Here is a 19,535-nt window from a genome sequence, read left to right as displayed (position 1 = left end):
ATTGAAATAAAATATATTATTTAGTGACTTCTACTTAGGTACCAGTTCTGAAATCACTCAAGGAAAGTCCACTTGATTTTTCTTATGACAGTCTTTAAAGTATTTGTATTTGAAAACATTAGCCATTTGTCAGGTCATCTGTCTTCTCCATTGACTAATCTACTGCCAAGCTCTTCAAATATCTTTCAGATGACAATGTTAATTTCAACATATTTTTACCAAAAGCCTGCTCTGCACCAGGGTTTTTGCACAATGGTGCTATAAATGTTGACAGTGACTTAAAGACACTGTCCCCATGAAAGTGATGAGGAGCACAGCAGTATATATAAAACTGGTGGTAGGCTACTAATTGGTAGGCTTGACTCCTACTGCAGGTGAGAATAACAGTATAAATTAACTCACACTTCACACTACAATCCATCTTAATTGTAGGCATTTTTTCAAGAATTATGGAACTAAGTTGCACACAAAAAAGTAATTATAAATGGCATTTCCCCCTTAAGTACGCAAAGTAAAAAAGTGCTCAGAGACATAAAATCAACTTTACTGCTATTATTTTATGTGTGTGTGTGTGTATATACATATATCAAAGTTTTTCAGAGTTCTTTTTCACAAGTCATGTCATATAATTGCAGGATGGAAATAGTTATTTTTATTCTACAAAAGAAGAACTAAGTTGTTACAGAGATGGCTAAGTGGTCACACAGCTGGTATCTGTTAGAGCAAAGACTGTGTTGGGTCTTTCAAAAGGTATACTACAGTTCTTTCCACTAAACTGTGCCAACTCAATGCCTAAAGTCTTCTTTAAGCATACTAGAATAGTCTGTGGTTTTATCTACTTTCAACTAATTTGCCCTCTAGACATTGCAATTCTTTTTCAAGGATAAAATCTTGCATGGTCCCTCTTCAGCATTTTTAGTTGAAATTCAGAGAATATGGTATAATTAGTTTGCTAGAATTTTAAAACTATAGTGACTTTAATAACAATGAGAAACAATGACCCATCTTCCCTTACTGAGTATATGCACTATAATGGTATAAAACTTGGCTTTATAGCCACAGTACAAAGTGGAAGATGTTAAGGAATTCCAATAATATTCCTGGAAGCTAGTTCATTATAAGATTTATTCTTTTATCTTTGTTCTACCAATTGTAGCCTCAGTCAAAACATTGACTTAATGAATAATTATTCCTCCTCTGACATCTGTGGAAATGATCCTAAATTATGCTATCTATATTCCAAGTCAACTACAGCAGACCTTAATTACTTCTTCATTACTCCTGGGTAACACATATGACCCTATGGCGCTCCTGCCTAGAAGCCTAGCTCATCTTCCCAGTCTTTTTTCTGTAATCCTTCCCAACAAAAAAGTAGCAATGAATGCAGGAGTCAGGTCACACGTGTTTGAAACCAAACTCTTCCAATTAATTGGTGCTTATTATGTACTGGTCATTTTGTACACTACACTGTGTCTCCTTGGTCACATTATTTAGTCTTTCTGACCTTCAATTATCAACTGTATAAAACCATACCCACCTACTCTATAGTCTTTTGAAGGTAAAAACATAGATAACATAATAAGTACTCAAAAATATTTGTTTATTTAGTGAATATAAATGATTAAGACCAACTTCAAGCCCTACCTCCTCAGTTAAGTATCTTCCAATATGATTACAGTTTAGAGTGATTATTCACCCTCTCTGAACACTCATTGCAATGATAGTTGGTGGTACATGGTTTACTGTTTAGATATATGCTATCTTTGAACAATACTAAAGTGATATTTTTTGCATTATTCTCACTCCTATATTTTTTCTGAAAGTAACACAACAGTGTCTTATACTTCTCTTATCACATTTATAATCTGGTTTGTAGGTCTGGAGATACAGATAGAGAGTAAACTGATGATAGCTAGCTAGCTAGCTAGGTGGCTCATCACCTATATAATCATAAAAATAAAACTCAGGCTTCTTTGAACTCAATTCTGACTTTCATATTTCTCACCAGGACTATTGCATTAGCCTCCTATCTGGTCTGGGTGACCCACAAAGAGGCCATGATGTTTCCTCTGCCTGTGCCTTGGAACATGCCTTTTCTAATTATGGGAGTCCTCCCCCGCCCCTCCTTATCTCTGTTTCTTAGCCTACATGGAATGGGTGGGGTGTAAATTAATTGAAAAGGTAAGCATTTCCCTTCCTGGGTGCTATCTTGACTCCCATGCATTCTTCAAAATCAAGACCAAGCATCACCATCCCTCATTCTGCAAAACAGTCACTACTGGTTTTTTAGTTTCTCTGTACCTTGCTCTGTATCCTTACATTCATCTCTTGGGAGTTATATGTTTAATATATCCATGGCTCCATAGGTAGATGGTGAGCTCATTGAGGGCAAGAACTAAATCTTTTTCCTTTTTTTCATTACGAAGTGCAAAAGAATATACTTTGGATGTGTAATGTATTTATTTAACTTCCAGGCGAGAATACTGGAGTGGGTTGCCATTTCCTCCTCCAGGGGATCTTTCCAACACAGGGATTGAACCTGCATCTCCTACATTGGCAGTCAAATTCTTTACAACTGTACCACCTGGGAAGCCCATTTAACTTACCTAAATCCAGGAATTTTACAGACCAATACAACTATAAAAGACTGCTTTGCCAAAAGTTAGTCTTTGGGGTGTTCAATAAGCATGAGGCATAGCCACAACCCTTCTCTTCAGGGAACACATCTTATTGTTGACTTTTCATCTGGGAAAGCTCTTGGGTCTAGTTCAAAATACAATAAATACTGAGAGCAGTAACCACGCTGAAATAGGAGGAAAGCCACCTTTCCTCCTCCCTCCATATCCCAGTTTCCTGTTAAATGCTTAAGGGATCAATGGCAGAGAAAGACCCATCAACAAATCACCCCAGGAACTGTCCGGAAGATTAATTTCAACAGATCCACAATGGCAACAAAAGGATCTTTAACTTATGGTCTCCTCAAAAATACTCTCTAAATTGGCAATTAATGCCCAGCTATAACATGCTTTTTTAACATTTGGTTATTTTGCATTTAAGAAAGTTACAAACATATTGGCAGTGTTTTCCTCTCGTAAATTAAACCTGAGCAAAAAGATGAACACACCTAGGGGTGCACAATAAAAACAGGGTGCAAAATCTGGATTTGCTTTTGCTGCTCCAGAATGAAAGGATTTCACAGTTGAATATAGGACCATATTGCCTACAGAGTTCCATGTAATTGCTTTACTTATGACACAGAAATCTAATTCTGCTTCCATGCAATTTAACAGATTTATGGAAAGCCAGATGTTAGCAATTATGGAAACTGACATTATTCATATTCTTGGTAATACAGACCTGTTTGCTCTGCACAAAGCCAACTTAATCTATTATACATATCCCAAGGCATCCAAAGGAAAGAGGCACCCTATTTACATATTGCAACTGTTGTTCTCTGCTGAGCAAACACAAAGACAGTCACCCATGATACTTAACCAAATCATCAGATAGGCCTCCAATGACAAAGAGACAATGAAACAAAAATCAGGAAAAATATTCCATACACAAATCTATAATCATTAAAATGTACTTGTTTTTTTTTTCTTATTCTAAGTAATGTCTGTCTGTGATTTCCTTTTGTTTCTCCCTGTAAATTCATTATTTAAAATGCTCCATGCTAGTGTGAGGACATTTTCAATAAAATCCCATGGCTAAGCTTACGTTAGAACTAATTTTCCTGCATTGACAGTTTCAGAAAGTTGTTGTTATTATTGTACTCAATTTTGCTTTAAAAAATCTAGTTGTGCCTAGACAGTCTGCTTTGTTCTTTAATTTGAAGTTCTTATGTTTCTTGCACTTGAAAAAAAAAATACTATTCAGAGATGTTTATATCAGTAGCAATCCAACCAATCCTAACCTAGCCCCAAACAATTTTCCTAGCTTTCCAAAAAAAAAAAAAAAAAAGGCTCTGTGGAAGTTTTAATTGTATAACAACTATAATGGTACCTGCCTCAGGAGCTGAAACTTCTACAAGTTGATTTCAGAGATCAAGGGAAATATTTTTTCCAGTGGTTTGGTAGCATTAAGTCAGAGGAATGACCTTTGTCATTACCCCATCTTCTTCCTTGAATAACTTCTGCAACACATTTTGACTTACTTTCAAACTCCAAACAGGTGATGTGTCAGAAAACAAAATTTAACCTGAGGTTTCAATATCCAGCTGTGTGTGTTCTGACTTGGAAATCATTACCAGACATTAGTAGTTTGGAAATGAGAACAGAGCTTAAGGGTTGATTAGTGATAGACATGATAGAGCGCTGAAGCCTCTCCCATAGCTAAAGCAGCATTGCTTCTCTTGTAGTGGCAGAGAGAAAGCTACAGGGAAAAATGTACGCACTGCACATCGGAAAAATAAGGGAAGAAAACTGAGGAAATCTGAGGTCTGAGATGGCTTGCAAAATATAAGCCTAGTGAGATTTAAGCATAGGAAGCTTCAGGCCCAGACAAGATAAGTGACAGCCGTGTTCTGTGTGCCAGTCACATCATACTTTGATAACACATTCCCCATAGAGCTCAGACTACTAAGAGTGGGGCTGACATACTCGGAACACATCAGAAGAGATACACCAGCATAGCAATGGGCTCAAACTCATGTCAGTTGAACAAAACATGAGGTGTTCAGCCTGAAAAGTAAAGACAGAAAGAAGAAATCAGTGAGCTACAATTTCACCTATTTGAGATGCTATCATGTGTCTCTTGGAGAAGGCAATGGCACCCCACTCTAGTACTCTTGCCTGGGAAACCCCATGGACGCAGGAGCCTGGTAGGCTGCAGCCCATGGGGTTGCGAAGAGTCAGACACGACTGAGCGACTTCACTTTCACTTTTTACTTTCATGCACTGGAGGAGGAAATGGCAACCCACTCCAGTATTCTTGCCTGGAGAATCCCAGGGACAGAGGAGCCTGGTGGGCTACCGTCTATGGGGTTGCACAGAGTCGGACACGACTGAAGTGACTTAGCAGCAGCAGCAGCAGCAGTATGTGTCTCTGAAGAACTCCCAATGTCCCTCTAATGTTAACTCTTCAATCTTTATAGTTCCAGCCTCTAACCTTTCTTGAGTTAGGAAAAAAAATACTGTCACTGTGGTATTTCTTATTGCTCAGTGTGTAATCGCGTTATTCTCTAACGAGTCTCCCTCTTTTCCTTTAACTGAGCTGACTCTATGAAGAGAGGAAAAGAACACATGTTGTGACTCATTCTTTTCTAAATCTAGGTCTTATTCCTAGTGTTTACAACCAGCAGCAAGCTTCCATGTGAACCTCTTCAAAGCCTAAACCTGAAGGTTCCCATGACCATTTGTCTGCAAAAGCATTGCTCTTTACTTAAATATCGTTATTGATTATTTTAATTTGAGCTCTCTCCTTGATCTTTGTGGGATATGATGTTGCCTTATTCATCCTCTTACCTCTTCATTCATCCAATCACTAATAATCAGTCGTTAATCATTTAACTAATTACACATATATGTTGAGGATCTCCTCTGTCCTAGACATAGTATTAGAGACTGGGGATAAAATGGGCAAAGGACACAGCTCTGTAAGTATGAACCTTATAGTCTTTTCCCATTTTTAAAGTTATTACCATTTTCCAAAGTTCCATCTCTGGTCATCTGTTCTCTTTCTTCTCAGTGGAAGCAGTATAAGATAACCAATTTAAAGCTTAAGCTTTGAAATTCAGCATCGGTGGGTGCAAGTTTACATGATCTGTTGTTCCCAGTTTGCTTGGGACTGGAGGTGGGCGCTGTCCCTGAGATAGGTGACTTTTGGTGATAAAACTGGGAAAGTTCTAGGCAAATGGGGACAAATAAGCCACCTGCACCCCACTCCATCCCTACAATTTATTTACCCAACACCTGGAAAATTTACCTAACATCTCTGAGCCTTGGTCTCATCATTTGAAAAGTGTGGGTAAAAAAATACACCCTAGGATAATCTGGTAATTTGAGTAAGCATGTAATACAATGCTTACCATTTAGTAATTGTTCAGAAATGACTAGCTGCTATTGTTGTCCTTCTTTGTATTATTATTTTTCTCTCCTGGAGTTTATCTCATGTTATGGATTCCACTAGCCTAATAATCCTGAGCTCTTACTATACAGCGAGTTCATACCTTCATCTGTTTACTGAGGAATTTCTACTTGAATTCTGAATTCTCACATAAATTCTCATAGAATTGATCAGTACTTTGGCCAGCCAAACCCAGAAATGCTAGCATTCCAAATTCTTTCTGGGCCCTAATCAAAAATGTGTTGTATTAGGTGACTAAACAAAAAAGATCTTCATGACCCAGATAATCATGATGGTGTGATCACTCACACTCACCTAGAGCCAGATATCCTGGAATGTGAAGTCAGTGGGCCTTAGGAAGCATCACCATGAAAAAAGCTAGTGGAGGTGATGGAATTCCAGTTGAGCTATTTCAAATCCTAAAAGATGATGCTGTGAAAGTGCTACACTCAATATGCCAGAAAATTTGGAAAACTCAGCAGTGGCCACAGGACTGGTAAAGGTCAGTTTTCATTCCAATCCCAAAGAAAGGCAATGCCAAAGAATGCTCAAACTACCGCACAATTCCACTCACTCATCTCACACGCTAGTAAAGTAATGCTCAAAATTCTCCAAGCCAGGCTTCAGCAATATGTGAACTGTGAAATTCCAGATGTTCAAGCTGGTTTTAGAAAAGGCAGAGGAACCAGAGATCAAATTGCCAAAATCCGATGGATCATTGAAAAAGCAAGAGAGTTCCAGAAAAACATCTATTTCTGCTTTATTGACTATGCCAAAGCCTTTGACTGTGTGGATCACAATAAACTGTGGAAAATTCTGAAAGAGATAGGAATACCAGACCACCTGACCTGCCTCCTGAGAAACCTGTATGCAGGTCAGGAAGCAACAGTTAGAACTGGACATGGAAAAACAGACTGGTTCCAAATAGGAAAAGGAGTACGTCAAGGCTGTATATTATCACCCTGCTTATTTAACTTATATGCAGAGTACATCATGAGAAACACTGGCCTGGAGGAAGCACAAGCTGGAATCAAGATTGCCGGGAGAAATATCAATAACCTCAGATATGCAGATGACACCACCCTTATGGCAGAAAGTGAAGAAGAACTAAAGAGCCTCTTGATGAAAGTGAAAGAGGAGAGTGAAAAAGTTGGCTTAAAGCTCAACATTCAGAAAACAAAGATCATGACATCTGGTCCCATCACTTCATGGCAGATAGATGGGGAAACAGTAGAAACAGTGGCTGACTTTATTTTGGGGGGGCTCCAAAATCACTGCAGATGGCGATTGCAGCCATGAAATTAAAAGACGCTTACTCCTTGAAAGGAAAGTTATTACCAACCTAGACGGCATATTAAAAAGCAGAGACATTACTTTGCCAACAAAGATCTGTCTAGTCAAGGTTATGGTTTTTCCAGTAGTCATGTATGGATGTGAGAGTTGGACTACAAAGAAAGCTGAGCGCAGAAGAATTGATGCTTTTGAACTGTGGTATTGGAGAAGACTCTTGAGAGTCCCTTGGACTGCAAGGAGATCCAACCAGCCCATCCTAAAGGAGATCAGCCCTGGATGTTCATTGGAAGGACTGATGTTGAAGCTGAAACTCCAATACTTTGGCCACCTGATGCGAAGAGCTGACTCATTGGAAAAGGCCCTGATTCTGGGAAAGATTGAGGGCAGGAGGAGAAGAGGATGATAGAGGATGAGATGGCTGGATGGCGTCACTGACTCAACGGACATGGGTTTGTGTGGACTCCAGCAGTTGGTGATGGATAGGGAGGCCTGGAGTGCTGTGGTTCATGGGGTTGCAAAGAGTTGGACATGACTGAGTAACTGAACTGAAGTGACTAATAACAAAAGAATATCATTTTCTGACACTCTATATACTTCCCATGGTCACTGACTACATTTTTTTTTTTTTTTATAGAGTGTACAAATTTGGGTGTTTTACTGCAGATGAAGAAAACAGTTCCTTCTAGGTAGGAAATCAAGAGTAGAATACAAGCAAAGTAACCTAAATTAACCCAAGCAGCCTGCTTTCTGCCATGAACAAGTCCTGCTTCTTTCACTAGTGATTACATCTGTTTAAAATCAATACAATTCTGACCAGTGGAGAGAATAAATAAAAAATCTCTAACTATTGAAATACTTACTAACCAAAGAGAATTTTACTGCATAGAGAGGCTACAGTATTGATGCTGACAAACCTAGAGTTATATGTTTTTACACATCTGCTGCTAGGTGGGAGGGTGGGTTGTGCTAGAGCTGCATTTGATGCCAGAAGTAGAACGGTGATGTTTTTACGGATTACTAAAATGCCCAACACTGGTCTGTATACATTCTATTGTTATATTCATTGTGTGGCTTAATCTCCTTAACAAAATTTCACCCTCAACTGAAAAGAATAAACTGCTTGCACTTTACTTTTATGTTACTTCTATGTCCTTTATGTTACCATGTATGATTAGCTGGGAACATACTTTTCTATCTTCCTTATTCATTCAGAAGTAATATTCTGGTCTTATCTTTGTGTTTTCCACAGCACCTTTTAGACTGTCTTTCATCTACTTAAATGTGCACACACAGGTGTTACATTTGAATCTGATCGAACAACCCTCGTCCTTTGGGGGCCTCAGTGTTCTCTTTAATAAAGTATAGGATTTGTGTAAAATACTTTCTATGCTCTTATCCATTTTCATCTTTCTTTATATGGTTACTTTTCACCTTCATAGGACTGAGCTTGTAACTCCAGTGTTAGAATATGACTGGTGACAGATGGAGAACAGGATGAAATGAATGGAAGAACCCAGTTTCAGGGTTAAAAAAAGGGATTTCTTAGAATTAAATCATTTTCTTGGACATTTACTATTTATTGAAATATCCCTTGCCTCTCTTAATGAACATTCGCAAGCAGGTGCTGAAGAGAAAAAATAATGAAGGGAACAGCATGGTTTTCCTGTTTCATTGAAGCCTTGGCAATGTTCCCCTTAGTGACAAATATGCATGGGGAATCCAGCCAGGGTGAAAACCAAAACTAACTCTCGACTTTAACAAATCATTCTCTCAAGAAAGCTGACAGATGAGAAATAATTTCTTATCTCTTCTATGCCAAGAAAAAGCCTTAGGCACCGAGAGGTTACAAATCAATTTCATTTACCATCAGAAACATCCTGAAACTTACAAAGAAATCAATGGTCAAAAACCATTGTAAATAGTACAGTTCTCAACCAGGTCTCATCTATATAAGAGACTCAGGCTATGGCCCCTAAGAATTCAAAGACCATCCATGTCTCTTACTTCTCCTTTCACCCCTCTCTTTATTATGGACCCTGCCTTCTAGGAAGTCTTCCCTGATGGCTAAGCGGTAGCAGGAGATATAAGAGACCTGGGTTCGATCCCTGGGTTGGGAAAATCCCCTGGAGGGGAAATGGCAACCCACTTCAGTATTTTTGCCTGGGAAATCCCATGGACAGAGGAGCCATGGACAGAGGAGCCTGGCGGGCTACAGTTCATGGTGTCACAAAAAGTGGGACACAGCTGAGCATGCATGCATGACTTCCAGGGAGGGGTGAAAGCTCTTCTAAAAGCTTTGTTCCAGTGAAGGGAGAGTTACATTGACCTAGGACAACAACCTGGGCCACCATGCCAAGAAGAGCAATATCCACAGAGAAGACTAACACACTATAAATAAATCTTAGGGTGATGTCACGTGTCTTTTCTTGGATGAGTCCTTCTCTTGAATCTTCTTTCTCTCTTCATATTTCTTCTCCAAATAAACTTATTGGTAAAAATAGATTGGGCTTCCTGTTTTGAAGGCATATTCTCTGGAAAGACCTAGAGGGCTTTTGGGAGAGTCAAGGGAAAAATAAGGCAAAGAGTAGGCAACTTGAAACCACCCTGCCCTAGACTTTTGAGAGGCAAGTTCTGTTTATTTTGAATTTGTCGTTCTGTGTTTTTCTTTTTCTTTTTTTTTAACCTTACAGGTGGCAAAACCATAAAAGCCAAAGCTAAGTTGGTTTCTGTGGAGCCCTATAACAAGGTCACTGGACAAAAATATATGGAACTAACTGACCAAGCCCCATGGCAACTTTTGCCACAAGCCTCTGGATCTAAACCAGCCAGTTCCCTGACCCCACATTAGGTAAAATACCCACCCAACAAGTTACCTAATGCCACACTTCCAGGAGGAATTTTCTCTGTCTTGAGGCTATAAAAAATGGCTACTAGCCCGCAAAAGGGGTCAGCTCTCTCTTGAGCCAGCCACAGTGTCTCCCACTCTAATAACCTTTATTCTCCTCTCAATCTGCCTTGTATCTGAAGATTCTTTTCCAACCTGCACACAGACCACAATAGTTTCCAGAGAAAAAGAAAAGGAAGCCATACACAATCTCTCCTTGAGCAAACTCTAGTCAGGCCCTTCTGACTAGAGCCCTTTTCTTGACTAGGCCTCAACCTGGGCCTATAAACTGCAGACTCTTAGCACATATAATTTTGTCCCTCCATGTTAAAAAAATTAATAAACTCTAGCATATATTCTAACAGCTCAAGGCAGCATCCCTAAAGTAAGGACTCTAGTCCCGTTAAGTTCCCTCATGGGAAAGCACAAGACTGCCAAAAGAATTTTCCGTTTGTCCCAGCCAACACCTGAATGAAGATAGGCCCCTGTCTCCCCTCCTTGTCTCTGTAGGAGAATAGAGACCTAATTGCAATAAGAGCTGGCAAACAGACCCAGATGGGATTTGTATGGACCAACACCATCTTTCTGCTTTTTATAAACTTCTGCTTCCCTGATTCGTTTCTTCTTCAGACTTGCTCATTTTCCTTTTAGAATGCTCAATCCCCTCTGCACAAATCAAAGCTGAGTTCAATTCACAGTGGACCCTCTTCTCCACTGCTGTAGCTTATTACTGATTAAAATCTGTCCTTGCTACTTTAACTCGAGTCTGATTTTATTTATCTTTGACATGACTCAGGCTGCCCAAGTATAAACAAAAAGAATTCTTACAGTTCATTTGTGGTCCAGCTCAGCTCCTCAGAGTAAGCAGCAGTTAGGAAGGGGTCAATGTCCTCATTAATAATAGACATGGTTTCTCTGAGAGTCCTTTTATTAATTCACTTATTCAACAAATATTTATTGAGTACATATGATATGGTACACACTATTCTAGGTATTGGGAATACTACAGCAAACAAAACAGACAAAATTCCTGCTCCTGGGAAGGTTACATTTTAATGGAACAGGCAAACAGTGAATAATTCTTCACATGTATCTTTTTTAGGAACCTGAAGATGCTTTGGTATTTCAGCCATGACTCATTTTATTGTCATGATTAACATGTCTTTGTGAAACAGATTTCTTTTTATTATGTATAACGACAATACTGTATAATATGTCATTGTTGAGTCGCTAAGTCATATCCAACACTTTTATGCCCCCGTGGACTGTACCCTAACAGGCCCCTCTGTTCATGGGATTTCCCAGGCAAGACTACTGGAGTGGGTTGCCATCTCCTCCAGGGGATCTTTTCAATCCAGGGATTGAACCTACATCTCCTGCATTGGCAGGTAGACTCTTTACCATTGAGCCACCAAGGAAGCCCTTTATTATGTATAATGACAATAATTTATCATATTCTTATACATTTACTCCTTAGAGTTTTCAGAATCCTTTCAAACCGGGATCTACTTTGTCCTTTCAAAAAACTTAGCACAACCATCACTTTTCATTAAAAGAACCAAGCAGAGGGTCAAATGATTAATGCTTCCCAAATGTTTCTACCCAAATGTTTCTTTCTTATCTCCACGATAGGAAAGAATGAACACTCACTGCTCTGAATCTTGGCCATACATAAAGGGGAAAATATGGGTCTGAAATGATTTTGAGGCTTTATGTTTTTTGTTTTAAAAACTGTTTTTCCTGCTATTTTATCAACCCAGCCACTTATTCAGGATTGTTATGACAGAAAAAACCATTTTGCCCTCAAACCATGGGTAAAGTAAGATTCTTCTAGATTTGTGTGCTCTTTCAGCAATATCTGTACCTCACGATAAGAAATAGAGAAACATGGCTAGAGCTTAGAGCTAGTATATTTCTGAATTTGGGCACAAATAGAGGCATCTTGACTTCAGGTCAGGCTTATCCCTCATTATCACATAACAGCAGGCTCCCAAGTCCACAGAGAATGAACTTTCTGCAAAGACCTAATGATAACTCTCCAATATAGCAGCCAATACATAGACCCTCCAAATATTAACTGGTGCTCATTATATGTAAGGGCTTCCCAGGTAGCTAGTGCTAAAGAGTCCACCTGCCAATGCAGGAGACATGTGTATGATCCATGGGTAGGGAGTAGGAAATGGCAACTCACTCCAGTATTCTTGGCTGGAAAATCTCATGGACAGAGGAGCCTGGGGAGCTATCATCCAAAGGGTCACAAGAGTTGTACATGACTTAGTGACTGAGCATGCACACACTACATGTAAAAGTAATATTAAAACAACAAAAGTGAGATCCATCTTTAAAAAACATTGCAATTAATTGGAGCAGATCGAAGGCTCACTGTCTACCCTTAATGTAACTGATTCACTCATTTCCATATCTACTGCTTGGACAATTACAGTAACAACTTTCCATTTTTCCTGCCTAGGTCTTTTCAAAGAGAAATTAGATTACTATATAACACCCCTCTCTCATTTTCTCAAGGGCTCTTTAGTGGGAAAATGCTCCAGTTTGAATTGTCCCAAGGTAAGCAGCACTACGAACAAAGCTAGTGGCGGTGATGGAATTCCAGTTGAGCTATTTCAAATCCTCAAAGATGATGCTGTGAAAGTGCTTCACTCAATATGCCAGAAAATCTGGAAAACTCAGCAGTGGCCACAGGACTGGTAAAGGTCAGTTTTCATTCCAATCCCAAAGAAAGGCAATGCCAAAGAATGCTCAAACTACCGCACAGTTGCACTCATCTCACATGCTAGTAAAGTAATGCTCAAAATTCTCCAAGCCAGGCTTCAGCAATACATGCACCGTGAACTTCCAGATGTTCAAGGTGGTTTTAGAAAAGGCAGAGGAACCAGAGATGAAATCGCCAACATCAAAAAAGCAAGAAAGTTCCAGAAAAACATCTATTTCTGCTTTATTGACTATGCCAAAGCCTTTGACTGTGTAGATCACAATAAACTGTGGAAAATTCTGAAAGAGATGGGAATACCAGACCATCTGACCTGTCTCTTGAGAAACCTATATGCAGGTCAGGAAGCAACAGTCAGAACTGGACATGGAAAAACAGACTGGTTCCAAATAGGAAAAGGAGTACGTCAAGGCTGTATATTGTCACCCTGCTTATTTAACTTATATGCAGAGTACATCATGAGAAACACTGGCCTGGAAGAAACACAAGCTGGAATCAAGATTGCTGGGAGAAATATCAATAACCTCAGATATGCAGATAACTCCACCCTTATGGCAGAAAGCGAAGAAAAACTAAAGAGCCTCTTGATGAAAGTGAAAGAGGAGAGTGAAAAACTTGGCTTAAAGCTCAACGTTCAGAAAACTAAGATCATGGCATCTGGTCCCATCACTTCATGGGAAATAGATGGGGAAACAGTGGAAACAGTGTCGACTTTATTTTTTGGGGCTCCAGAATCACTGCTGATGGTGATTGCAGCCATGAAATTAAAAGGCGCTTACTCCTTGGAAGGAAGGTTATGACCAACCTAGATAGCATATTTAAAAGCAGAGACATTACTCTGCCAACAAAGGTCTGTCTAGTCAAGGCTATGGTTTTTCCAGTGGTCATGTATGGATGTGAGAGTTGGACGGTGAAGAAAGCTGAGCACCGGAGAATTGATGCTTTTGAACTGTGGTGTTGGAGAAGACTCTTGATAGTCCCTTGGACTGCAAGGAGATCCAACCAGTCCATCCTAAAGGAGATCAGTCCTGGGTGCTCATTGGAGGGACTCATGTTGAAGCTGAAACTCTAATACTTTGGTCACCTCATGCGAGGAGTTGGCACATTGGAGAAGACCCTGATGCTGGGAAGGATTGGGGGCAGGAGGAGAAGGGGACGACAGAGGACGAGATGGTTGGATGGCATCACCGACTCGATGGACATGGGTTTGGGTAAACTCTGGGAGTTTGTGATGGACAGGGAGGCCTGGCGTGCTGCATTTCATGGGGTTGCAAAGAGTTGGACATGACTGAGCCCCTGAACTGAACTGAACTGAATATATCTAGCAATTGGCAGAAAACTGAATTTGAATCTATAGTTTACTTATATGAATCCCAAAACTAACTGCTTTAGTAAGTCATATCAATTTCTCAGCTGAGAAATTGTTAACTCTTTGTGTGGCAGAGAACTGACCTCTGTTCTTCACGTTCTCCGTCTGTTAAATGAGACATCATACCAAACCTGGAGAGTTGTTGTGAGAACTACAGGACAAATATTACCACACAGGAGCTGCTTGCTAATGATCATGATCAAAATTCACCTGATTTTGATGGCGTCACTTTTTCAGAAAACATTCCAAACAAAAGGAACAGGAGAACCAAAATTGCACAGGTGCAGATAATCACAATGATACATGTATGATAGAGAGTTTGAAACTGTGGGATATGCTATTTACATAGCTATATTTTATATTAAAAAGAGCTACTTAAAAAGTATCAGAGTTTTCACCACAAAATAAATGTTTTAACGACTGTTAGCGACACTAATATTTATGAAATAGAATTCAAAACTTTCAACCCCTTAGCTTAGAAATACAAGCCCCTTCATACTCTGGTCTCCACCTGTTTCCAGGGCTCCTTTCTTGCCTTTCTTCACCTATAACATGCCCGTATATATCATGGACTTCATCCACACTGAAAATCTCACCATCCGTTGAACAGAATTAGGTCTCTTCCATGATCCTGTCCCCCATCAGACTAGTATCCCTGCCTGGAATACTTACCTTAATATCTACTTTGCCTAGAAAACTTCCTTCTCATCCTATAGATCCAGTGAAAAAGATCACATTTTCTGTGAAAATTCCTCTATACGTTGCTATCTCCACATGCTGCCTCCGTAACAAGAGTTGGCCATTTTTCCTTTAGTCAGTCTATCACTCTATCTTTATGTCTATGATAAACAGCTTTTTATTGTATGGAAATGTGATAGAGATGTAGGGTTTACTACTACTTCTGAACACACAGAGGATTATACTTCCCCGAACTCATGCATTCAGACTGGGCTATATATCTATTTCCAGCCAACAGCTTGTAAGCAAACATAATGTGTGTCACTTTCAGGTCAAATAATTTTAGCAAGACTCCCTCCAGTGCTTTTCCCCTGCTACATAAATGACTTCCCATGATCTAGATGGCACACCTTCATCATGTGTAGAGAGTCTGTTAGTCTGTACTGCTGAGTGATGTCACAGAAGATATTTGTCCATACCTACAGAGGACTTTTAAAAGAAATAAAGCTTTTGTGGTTTTCTTAATCTATGATTTATGATTATCATAAATTCTGATTTATGATTATCTTAATTTATGATTTTTCTTAATCTATGTTTTCTTAGTCTTGTTTTCTTAAACATCTTAATCAATTTTTTTTTTTAATCTATGTATTTAGTTGCCCTGCTCACCTCCTCTCTCCCCATTCCTGACGCTGTGCCTAAGACCTAACGTGAGGACTGGCATAGAGCAGACTCTCTCAATACACGCTCATTGAATAAACGTATGCTGACAGTGCTTTAGTGGGTTTGGGTACAATAGTTAAAATTCTCTGCTTGTAAACCCACAGGTAGATATTTCACAGTAGCATGAATAACCTCAGACTAAAACGATCCAATATTCATTTTAAAGAAGTGGTAGATACTGATGTCTAAGTTGCAGTATAGATAAGATCTTTGGCTCTAAGACATTCAAACCACACATTTCTGTAATGAAACAATTGCTCGCACAGAAGCAAGAAGCTGACAACTGCATGGAATTCAATTCCATGCAGTGCTCAGAAACTGAGAAAGGAAGGCAGGTGACTCCCCCGGAGACTGAATTGTAGATCTTCAGGTGGAAAGTCAGAGTAGTGACTGGGAACATTGAGGCTGGATCCTGATGTTTCAACAGTGGTTTTTACGTTATTGGAGTCAGTGTTATTCTGAGACCCCTAGTGAAATACAGTTCTCCTTCCTCCAAAAGAGGCATGAACACACATATACACAAACTTGCACACAGGTTCAGGGCATTCATGAACACCCTCTGAAGCCTTCCAGTGAAACAAAAGACAAACTGGTTTTCAAACTTGAGTGAACATCAGAATCCACTAAAGAGGGAGCATTAAAAAATAGATCACCAGGCCCACTCCCAGGTTTGCTTATTCAGTAGGTCAGGGGTGGGGTAGAGAATTTTCATTTCTAACAACTTCCCAGGTGATGCTGATGAAACTGCTGGTCTAAGGGTCACACTTCTAGAACCTCTGCCCTAAGCTCCATGAAACTCAGCTTCCTGAGTTCACAGGAAATAATGTTAGATACTATTTTTAGAAACACTCCCCCCTTAGGCATTCTATTGTCATTCATTTGGCACTAACTCTTCAAGAAGACAGGAAAAAAAAAAAAGTCATTTAAAACTCATCAAGAGGATTTTGCATGGGGTTACCTTCAAGATCCTGTGCCAGAAAAATCGAAGTGCTTCTATTGTTGCTTGATCTTTCTGAATATGCCAAGTTCACATTGAAGGAGAAGACCTTACAGAAAACCCACAATTGCACTTTTTTAGGGGGAAAAATTAGTCATTTTTCTTTGTGTATCACACAACTGTTACTCTCTTGTACAGTCACTGCATGACCCCATCTCTGCCTCCAAGAAAGCCCTCCTCACAGCTACCATCCGACTTGCTTCATTTCCTCAGACTGCCATTAGGCTGACTCACACAACACAGAATCGTCACGGAGCGCCCCTGGAGACCTATATCGTCCTTCTTTATATCCCCAGAGCCTAAAGGGGCAGCTGGCTTCTAATTATTGCTTCTGAGTTGCTGTAGCCAGAGACATTGAACTACCAAGTCTTCATTTAACACAGTAGAAAAGAAAGCCATCTTCTAGATATCATTAAAAAAAAAGTACCGGTTAGGTTATAATACATGAAAGACATAAAATACACTTGTTCAAAGGAGAAAAAGGTGTCAAAAACATAAGGACTGGGACAATTTGGCTTTGGGACAAAACAGCTATGCCCCAATAAGCCTTTAGAAGATTACTCAATACATGACAGTAAATGTAAGATTACTCAATACATTGTTAATAATCACAGGAAAAGAATGCAAGAGACAGAAAGTCAAGTGATTGTCTTACAGCAAAATTAATTAATAATAGAAATGAATAATAATATAAAAATTGCTGGTACTTAAGGGACAATTATGTCCAAAAATGCTTCATTGCAGAACTGAGAAAAAAACACTCCCTATTTTGAACAGCACATTATTCAATGATCCTGAACAAATAGGTTTTCCAGAAACATTAGGGGGGGCTATATTCATTCTTGAGTTTTCAGTTCGTATATTCTGCAAGGTGCCAAATTCCACAGGATGCTTAAGAGGGGAAAAGGGTTTAAAGCCAAATAAATTCTGGACACTCTCAACATAAAGGCTCTGAAAAGTCCTGCCGTTCATAAGCCACCTTAACTCTATATAATGTAGAATTTCCCAAATATATTTACGAGTAAAGTCTCTGCTGAAAAATATCCCAGCATTAGTGTCCTAAGATCCAGACTCTGATAAATGCTCTGTGGAAAGTATCACCCCAGTCTGGTTTGAACAATTCATGTTAACTGCAGGGAAAAGGAAATTTTCAATTAGTCACAATTACTTTGTTCTTGTTCTCTTTTGCCAGGCAGAAACCAGGCTCTCGTCAAAAATACAGGCCTGCAAAGCAGGGTTGTGCTTTCAATGCAACTGGGAACAGGAAACTGCAAACAGCCATACCCCAGCAGCTGAGCAGAGGGCAAGCCAGCTCCAGCTCTTCAAGTATCCCTGCCTTTCTGACTCTCAAGCTTTCACTCTGCCTGTCTGTGACCTGATACCTTGCAGCAATACTGGAAGTTCCCACAGCCTCCACCTCACAGCATGGAAATGCCCTGATGACTGATACATTCAGGTGACCTCTTTGATGACCATCACCCTAGATCTCTCTCTTTTGTACAGATATGTGATGAACCTTCAAATACAACGGTGTGGAGTAAAATCTTAATTCCTCTGTACACACACCTAAAACCAAATTTAAAAATTACACTCATCTGTACCATTCTTCTAGATTCCACGTGTATACATTAATGTATAATACTTGTTCTTCTCTTTCTGATTTACTTCACTCTCTATGCCAGACTCTACGCACATCCACATCTCTACAAATGACCCAGTTTCATTCCTTTTTATGGCTAAGTAATAGTCCATAGTATATATACATACCACATTTCTTTATCCATGGCGGGGAGACCCAAGAGGAAGGGGATATGTGTTTATATATAGCCAATTCTCTTCATTGTTCAGTAGAAACTAACATATTGTACTCCAACAAAAAAAATGAAAAATTATGGGCTTTATACCAGGTGTGTATCTATTAGCACACAGTGAAGTAGAAAATGAGGCAATTATCTGAATAATGATCACCACTGACACCTTAATTTAAGCCTTTCACAAATTACCTACAATTAATATACAGCTGACAGAAGCCTTTGAGGGAATAAAAAGAACATGGGCTGTTTCACACATGGCTGTGCTACTTGATCTATTTCCCCTTATTTGCTACCTATAAAGGATTTTTGAAAGTGAAATGATACATGGTTGGCATTCAATACATAAAAATATGGCTTTTATAGTACCATTTTTGCAGCAAGACTTTATTGGGCAATAAAGAAAGCAATATTCCTGTTGTTTAATATTTCAAAAATATTAAACATGTACACAGTTCTTAGTAAGGATATTGATGAACACTTTCTGGAAGAAGAAATCTACCAGTTAATAGCTGGATGACCAGGGGCAATTTAGCAAACATCTATGTGCCTCAGTTTTTGTCCATCATGCAGAGATTATCAAAATTCCCACCTGATCGGTGGTTTTGAGGATAAAATCAGTTAGAAAATGTGAAGATTTTAGAAGAGTGATGAATATGAAGTAACCAAATAACCTTCCCTATTACTAATATTTATTTTTGTATCTATAAACTCCATAACCTTTCCATCCTTCAAGTCTAACCACCCCCATGCAATCTGGTCTGACTGTTCTCCATTTCTCTCTGATTATTTTCATCCCTAATTACCTACATACTTACAGTTTTGACCATATAATTTTAAAGTTAATTAAAAGGGCTTCTCTGGTGGCTCAGATATTAAAGAATCTGCCTATAATGCCAGCGACCCAGGTTTGATCCCTGGGTCAAGAAGATGCCCTGGAGAAGAGCATGGCAACCCACTCCAGAATTCCTGCCTGGAGAATC

At 39.3% G+C, this 19,535-nt stretch overlaps 1 protein-coding gene and 1 long non-coding RNA gene across 4 annotated transcripts in view; one reads left to right on the top strand and one right to left on the bottom strand.

Annotated features, from left to right (window-relative positions):
- The window catches only part of LOC145523457 (uncharacterized), a 245,234-nt gene extending 226,604 nt beyond the window's left edge, over nt 1–18,630 (top strand). The window contains exon 5 of the long non-coding RNA XR_014066571.1: nt 17,934–18,630. This is a non-coding gene — a long non-coding RNA (uncharacterized LOC145523457). The remainder of the gene's footprint in view (nt 1–17,933) is intronic.
- The window catches only part of NELL1 (neural EGFL like 1), a 987,615-nt gene that overhangs the window by 45,690 nt on the left and 922,390 nt on the right, over nt 1–19,535 (bottom strand). The window lies entirely within an intron of this gene.

This window comes from Giraffa tippelskirchi, chromosome 10 (assembly GCF_054371585.1).
Source record: "Giraffa tippelskirchi isolate mGirTip1 chromosome 10, T2T-mGirTip1v1.2.pri, whole genome shotgun sequence".
Classification (NCBI taxonomy): Eukaryota; Metazoa; Chordata; class Mammalia; order Artiodactyla; family Giraffidae; genus Giraffa; species Giraffa tippelskirchi.
This window is presented reverse-complemented; position numbering and strand designations above follow the sequence as displayed.